At 31.4% G+C, this 8,046-nt stretch overlaps 1 long non-coding RNA gene across 1 annotated transcript in view; it reads left to right on the top strand.

The window, feature by feature from the left end:
• LOC117151549 overlaps positions 1-7,644 on the top strand; it is a 15,622-nt gene extending 7,978 nt beyond the window's left edge. Inside the window, exon 3 of the long non-coding RNA XR_004461571.1 lies at positions 7,534-7,644. This is a non-coding gene — a long non-coding RNA (uncharacterized LOC117151549). The remainder of the gene's footprint in view (positions 1-7,533) is intronic.
• The last annotated feature ends 402 nt before the right edge of the window (positions 7,645-8,046 follow it).

Genomic DNA, 8,046 nt, shown 5'->3' with positions numbered 1-8,046 from the left:
TGTTTAAAATTATTCTACGCATAGTAAAGAGTTATTCCGTTGACCGTGGATTCGTTTGAACCCCGGAACATTGTTAATAGCGTTAATTAAATTCATTATTCGTAAAACCTATCAATCGTTAATCTCATTATTCGTTAAATTTATTATTCGTAAAACATATTATTCGTTCCTCTTATTGTTCGTTAAACTTATTATTCTTTAATCTAATTATTAGTTAAACTTATCGTTTGTTAATCTTATCATTTATTAAACTCATTATTCATAATATTTTGTAAAATCTTGTTTATTCGCGTGAATATATTCTCTGTTTCGTAAAACAATGGCTAATTCAAACGAAGAATCATTACGCGCCTTAAATCCTAATGATAACCCGACATATATATATTCTAAAAAAATAATACACACACACATATATATATATGAGAGTCGAAACTCATTGCTTTTTATAAATATTTAAAGTTAGAATTTTTCTTAGGTGGTTCAACCATTATTGAACTGATTAAACAATGAATTTTATATAAACGTCTTTTTAATAAGGTTAATATGTAATTACGTTTATAGAAACGGAAAGTAATAGTTATGTGAATCACACAGAAACCACATTGATTCATTTCATAAATTGAAATATAACAGAAGATTATAATGTAGCTACTAGAAACATTTTTTTTTAATTTTTCTCGGAACTTATTTTTACAATACATCATCTCATTACGATGAACGTATTTACAAAAGTAATTCATTTATTTTTTTGACAATTGAACATTAATTATACATTAGAATAGTAAAGTTAAAAAATGTACACAAAAATGAACTTAATCGTTTTAGCTTTGGGGAATATACATGTATGGGACGATACTTCTCAAAAAATACAAAATAATACAATACTTGACAATGTTAGCACAATGCGATTATTGTGTCTATTAATTCTTTTCTTTGAGTTTCAATAACTAATTAAAGTACATCGATAGATATATCCACCATCATAAATAATACGTTCATTTTACACTCGGTTTTATTTTAATTGGAAAAGATGCAATGACATCGAATTCCATTTAACTTTTGCTGACGATGCCCCATGTCTTTATTTTAGTCGATTGCTCCATTCAATAAAAACATACAATCTAATTCGACTGTGCACTTAGTGCACAGGACTATTTATAGAATGGGACAATAGTAGCCAGATAAGTGTTCCTTATTCTCCTTCAGTCCTTCCCGTACTTTAGCGAGTCAGACTCGATGAAGATTTTGACCCAAACATAAATATCGCCAGTCTGACTCGCGACCAGATACTTGGGCCAAATGTAAACATAACAAGGCGAGCTCGTGGACTGTTTTTTGGCCCGTTACGATCGTAACTGAATGTTAGTTCCTGTCAGTACCTCACGACAGTTAGTCACGATTCTTATCGTTGCTGTTACGAAGCAGTCCAATTATTAAAATTTAAGAAACCCCTTCAAAATGGGAGATACAAAAGTGTTAAATGAAGACAGTTATAACGAATCCTGTGATAGTGACGTGATTATGCCAGTCGCAAAGCGTGTAAGGCGTATGATTATACACGAGAGTAGCGAAGAGGAAAGTACGACACGACAATCATGGATTTGGCAAAAAAGTGAAAAACACACCGATAGTTTGGAAGTATTCTGAACATCATGGAACAAAAGCGTCTGTCTTAAATAATGTAAGTGACGATCCAAGAATACTAGACCTATTCTTTATTACATTTGATAGCAAGTTTTGTAAAGTATTGCGACTGTTTACGAGCATCAGTCTGGTCTGTTTAGCGCGCGTCGATGTCTACCGTTTGGGCCCGAGATTCGTCGAACTAAATGGCACGGGAAGGGGTTAATCTCGCTAATATAATATGCTCTATTATTTCTGAAATATGTATCACTCTCACCAGATGTGTCTTTTCTATTGGAAATATCCAACTTTTCTATTTCACTGTCATTTTGTGTTTAATTTCATTAATTTATCATATATATTTATTTGTGTTTCTTAATTAATTCTTCATATCAACTGCTACATTGGGTTATTGGCGATTCAGTTGAAATGAGTTTTATTCATTGTTCAACATTGTTTAGTGCGTAATAGACTTAAAAATTTCCTGATGTTAGTTTCTATGTTTGTACAAACTATTTTAATACGAATATTTCGAATCAATGTTCATCTCAAAAATATATTTTTGTTTCATTTGTGAGAGAAAAAATAACAAATTTTTTTGCATAAATATAAATATAAAAATAATCAATTAGATACATCGTATGTTGCATGGTGCAATTATTAGATTGTTGCAAAATTTTACTCACTCGCTGTTATGTGACTTAAAGTATACTTAAAGTATAAAAACACAGTTTCTACTATACTCATTCATTACCCCTTCAATTTTCCATAATCTCTACGTATTACGTAGCCAAGAGAAATATATATGAAAAAATATATCTAAAATAAATAATATGTTTTTGCTACGAATAACGACATTAATGTAGAAAATGGAATAGAAAAATTATAGGTAATCCAATAAACCCTTACATCGACCTAATACTCCTTCTAGCTACAATAATTCATACAAAAAATGGAACCAATATAAAAATACTACGGGAAATAAAACAAATTCCAAGAAAATTAACTTCCACAACAATTTACTAATTCTCTTAATTACAATACTCATAGTAAACGGAATTACTCTGCTTGCTATATATAACAACAAACACCTATACATTTTAAACTGTGTTCTACCATCCATTATTCCAACACTTTATCCTCTTGACAGCCTAACAGCCGATCTGCGTCATGTTAAATTCATCGAGGCTTCGTTGTGCAATTCCAAAAGCTCGTAAAAACGAGTTCTCTCCATTCCTCAGCCTCGAAACTCGGTTTTCTAAACACGAAACATCTCGTGAGCCGCACGCAAGTTGCGTCAATCGACATAAAAATCGGTCGTGAACAAAAGGTGACCTGGGTAAATGTAGCGGGTACATGGAAATCAAAGGGTTTAAATTTAATTGGAGAGTAACGTGATCAACAGTGCACGTTGGAGGGGAGTACGTTCGACACGGATAAAATTACCGTAGCCGCATTTTCTGCGCTGACAGTTTTAACAAAGGTAGACCGATTCCAGAGTAAACACTAATGAGGTCTCTCGAAGAACAAAAAGCAAGAACTTTATCCCAGGTAGCAACAGGCTTCGCTTGATATGTGTGACGAATCTACAAGGTTCTCTCTCTTACGCGAGAACATGGCTTGAAATCAAAGTTTCACGCTGAAAATTACGGCTTTAGTCGATTCTAAGAAGAGAGATGTGTACACAATCTCGTTGCTCTTAACCGTTCGTGCGGCTGCATTTACTATATTTCGTTATACGTAGCATCACGTAAATTTTTATGTAAATGATAGTATTGGATGAAATGTGTGCAATGTTGAATGTTAAATTTCCCTTTCGGAAAAAGGTACTTTTGTAACATAAAGAAAGAAAAAATTGTGTGGTAATTTAAAGCAAAGCACATTTCGAAGAGAATCGTTTTTCAAAAAATATCGACAGATCAAATTTGCACACTGGGACTCTTTACCAATTTTTATGGGACATTTTTTTTAATCACTTCGTTTATATGTATAAACATCGAGCTAAACAAAAAGAGGTGGTTTTGAAAGAAATAAAAATAAAAAACAAGAAATAGAAAAATTTATTTATAGATATGTTTATAATTGATGTAAAATGATAATTTATTACGCGTATAGATATATTATATTATATTATATGGAAATGTAGTATGTCCTGAAATATAATTCTTATTTTCATAAAACATCATGCAAGTAATTTAGCATGTTCACTGTCAAAATTAAAATAGGAAACCGCTTCTTTCTTGAGAATCTCATCTTATTTGTATCTGAACGCCTTACAAAGTTCTTCTCAGTTAAAAATAAATATGATCGTTATAATCATCTCTCAAGTTACGAACAGAATATCTAAGTTTAAGAACTTCCTATTAAATAGAATCTACATTTCCATTTGAAACATTGACACTGAACTTGAAACCACGTAATCCTCGCAGATATAATTATATTTCACATTCAACTAATGATACACATGTACAATATTTCTCCAACGATAAAATCCTGATCTTATGATGATCTTAATAAACTACAATGTTTCTGTACTAATTAAAGCATTTAATAGATTTTCGGATAAAATATGAAAAAAGTGTTTGTTATAATTTTATGAAATAAAGTAAAATATACTTAAAATAACGGAAGAAACGTAGTTTTGAAATAATTTTATAAAGTAAACAATTTGTAAAATTATTATTTTACTAACAGTCGTATTGTACTAATTTGCAAAAGTACAACAAAGTTGTCAAAATTACACATATCTAATATTTTGTTAATCAAATATGGATTTGTATAATTTTAAAGTAATATCTATGGAAAAAACAACTAGAAAATAACGTGGTGTATTATTTATACGCAAAATGAAATAAATAAGGAAGATAGAAAAAAATGTTATTCCAAAGATTTTGTATGTATAATATTATTATTTTTTAAAATATAATTTAAACTTTGAAACTAAAATGTGATAATATTCATATTTATAAAAAGAAACGTAAATTTGTATGAGTAAATAAATGGAAACTAAATATTTATTCTCATCTTCATTTGTATTTTACTTGTATTGTTTATTAAAAGGGAAAATAACTAAAAGGAGTGTGTGTGCATTTTAGATAAGAATTTTTTTAAGTAAATAAAAAAATTGGTAATCCAGCCATATTCAAAACCATATTTTTTTGGTTTTATTAGTAGACTGCAGATTTTTATGCGTGAATAAGGAATTAGTTATTAATAATAGACTGATGAATTGTTCTGCTGTTTCCGTAAAGGAGATATAGTACATTAAAATTTAAAATGTTCGTGGTGTTATATATATCTTCTGGCCCATAAATGATACTATATTATATTTTCGAATCATTTTAAACATTTTACGAAAACTTTATGTAAGATTTATTTGATACGAACATTCAAGTACCAAATAATGCAAGATTCAAGTCCGTGTTTTATTTGGGTCGGAATCCGCACGACTAAATTACATTTTCTTATCCTGGCAGAAACGTTTTTCATTTTTCTTCTTTTTTAACTGAAATAATCATAACCTCTGGCTAAAGTAGAAATGAGTTCCGCCCTTCTACGCTGACTTCGAATGTACAGACCTTGCTTCTCGATCGGAGTGACGTGGAATTTTCTGGTGTCCGTAAGCAATTTCGTTTTTTCGGAATTTCAATCTTTTTTAAATCATGGAATCCCATTGGATAATCACCAACAATTACGTCGGTTGCCTGAAACCAGTTCTGCAATTATGCAGCAACTTACCACTTGATTTTGTGTTCGTATTTACGCGTTTCTGAAACTGGCACCATCATTTACCTTTTCCTTTTCTTATTTCTATTAAACGATGCTACAGGGAATAAGGATGAATGATGCTCGTTGCATTGACATACTTTGTAACGCATAACGATTTGGAACAATAATAAATTTCGAATTTCTAATTAGTAAGTCAAATGCAAGTTAAATTAAACGCAATTAATATACGCATATACACTGTCGCTCAAAAGTATCCAAGCATTTTCTTGTTTCTGAGGGAATATAATTTAATTACAAAATCATAAAAGAAGACGATGCCTTGATCTATAATTATACATAAATAATAATCTATACATTTTATTATTGTATCATTATAACGTGATAAACTTGATTTTTAATAACCGTTACCTGAGGCGGAGCACGTGTGGGATGTTATTAAAGTACTCGATGTTTAACTTCAATAATGTTTATTTCGATGACTAGTGCGCGTCATTTTCAAGTTGTAACACTTTGAACCGTCACTCTGTTGGATTTATACAGGTGGTTGGTAAACAAAAAAAGAAGTCAAAAATATAGAATAAAAATTAAAAAAATTTTTTTTTTAATTTTTAGCGCACCGAGCGAAAATTCAAAGTCGATTTTCTCGAAAACAAAGCCTCAAACGAACAATTTTTGTTCTATATTTTCGACTTCTTTTTTCGCGTAGAACCACCCCCTTTCCGCTTGTGCCACCAGTTACCAACCACCCTGTATAATAAAATGTCCATCATCTTATACAAAGTTCAATTTCCTCACTTTATTCGTGAAACGTTCGAACTGCGACGCGAGATCACCGGCGATCTATCGGTTTCGCGATTTCTTGTGTCTCCGCGACAGCGAGAGCGCGTTTCGCAGGCCATGCGGCCAACACGTGCGCTTCAACCCTGGAACTTTCTCTACGGCCATGTACTAACACACCTATAAATATGTAAAACGAAGCATTAACATTTGCATAAATAAAACAATTTACAGCATCTATAACCAAATTTCCAATATTTGGAATTAAAAATGATTATTGCTTTGCATCTTTAATTAAAGTTTGTAATCAAAATTCAAGAACATGTTCAGGGACGATTGCAAGTCATTGACCAGAGTCGATCTGATACCAGCTAAAGCAACCTATCGATATGTATGATCGATGGTAAGATTACGAAGAGATTAAAATTTTTTATTTTAAAATCCCTCGAACGATAAGATCGATACATGTACTCGTATCAAGCCGCTTAACTCTTCGCTTGACTTCTCTGCTTCAATCGCCTTTGGCCAAAACTATTTTCTATGATTTTTGTTTTATCCTCATAATCCTCGCCGCCACTTCTGTAGAACTTCGTTTCCGAGAAATTATCGAAAGTCTAACATTTAATTCGTTATAATCGAAACACTTATAACTATTGACTGTTCTAAGATGCTTTCTCGATCACGAAATGAACAATTATTCGACGACGACCTTAATATATTATATGTACGTCTTCATCCACAAGTAGCAGGACACTTACAAAAGAGGAAATAAATCTGAGAAATTATTTGCCAGCCATTAAAACTTTTATTACTATTATTTCGTTTGTATTATGAATTATTCATATATTTTATATTATAATAAGAATCTCATAAATAATAGAATTAAATTCTCTTTTCGTTTATATCTGTTTCTCAATCACTGTTCGAACTAGTATTGGCATTTATATTAGGTCATCGCATAAGTTCGTGCCGTTTTTCGAGCGGTTATATATGTTATTTTTTTTAAACACCTATGAATCGTTGTCTTAGGCATTTTCAGAACATTTGACATCTCTTGAACCGTCAAACTTCGTGATTTTTCAACAAGATCCCGAATTTTATCTTCGTCTGTCTGAGGAGGACGCCCGGAGCGTTCCTCGTCTTCTAAACAGAAATTCCCAGCTCTAAAACGTTGGAACCACTTCCTACAGGTGCGAGATGAAAGCGCATTTTCTCCGTAAACCGCACATATGTTTTTCGTGGCAATTGTTACAGAACTTCCTTTCCGAAATTCATATAACATGAGATGTCGAAAATGGATACGCATTTCACTCATGATTTTTTACTGTTAGAAGTCACTGTGTTCGCTATATTACGGTCTTACACCCACGAAAATCTGCTCTAGCCAGTTCTCGATCAGCTGAGCTCAAGTGCATCGGTCCCTTATCGCCGAATGTTTATAAATCGACACATGAAATGTATACACAAAAGTCGGCACGAACTTATGGGATGACCTAATATTATTAGATTTTTTATTTTATTGTATCTGCAGTTCCACACATTCTGTAAATGATTCCACGAATTAGATTCAAATTTCTGCAGGTTCCATGAATTCCCTAACCAATTGTGACGCGTGAATTAGAAAATTGGAAGTTTTTTTATTATGCATTCCAAATCGTAATATTTCTCATTTTGCATAAACATAAACACATAATTCTGATTAATTGATCATTCCTTTGTTGATCTACATTATGATGTCCTAATATTTATAAATAATAGTAGTATATGTGTCGACACTGTTCTTTTATCAATATTTCTTAATAAATCATTATTTCAAACATTAAATAATATATTTTAGACACTTTTAAGATAAAAGTAGACGAAAACTGAAATTTAAAAAATTTAAAAAAGCATAGGAATCGTAATAACTCAACATTG

Source organism: Bombus impatiens, unplaced genomic scaffold, assembly GCF_000188095.3.
Source record: "Bombus impatiens unplaced genomic scaffold, BIMP_2.2 scf_0269, whole genome shotgun sequence".
NCBI lineage: Eukaryota > Metazoa > Arthropoda > Insecta > Hymenoptera > Apidae > Bombus > Bombus impatiens.
This window is presented reverse-complemented; position numbering and strand designations above follow the sequence as displayed.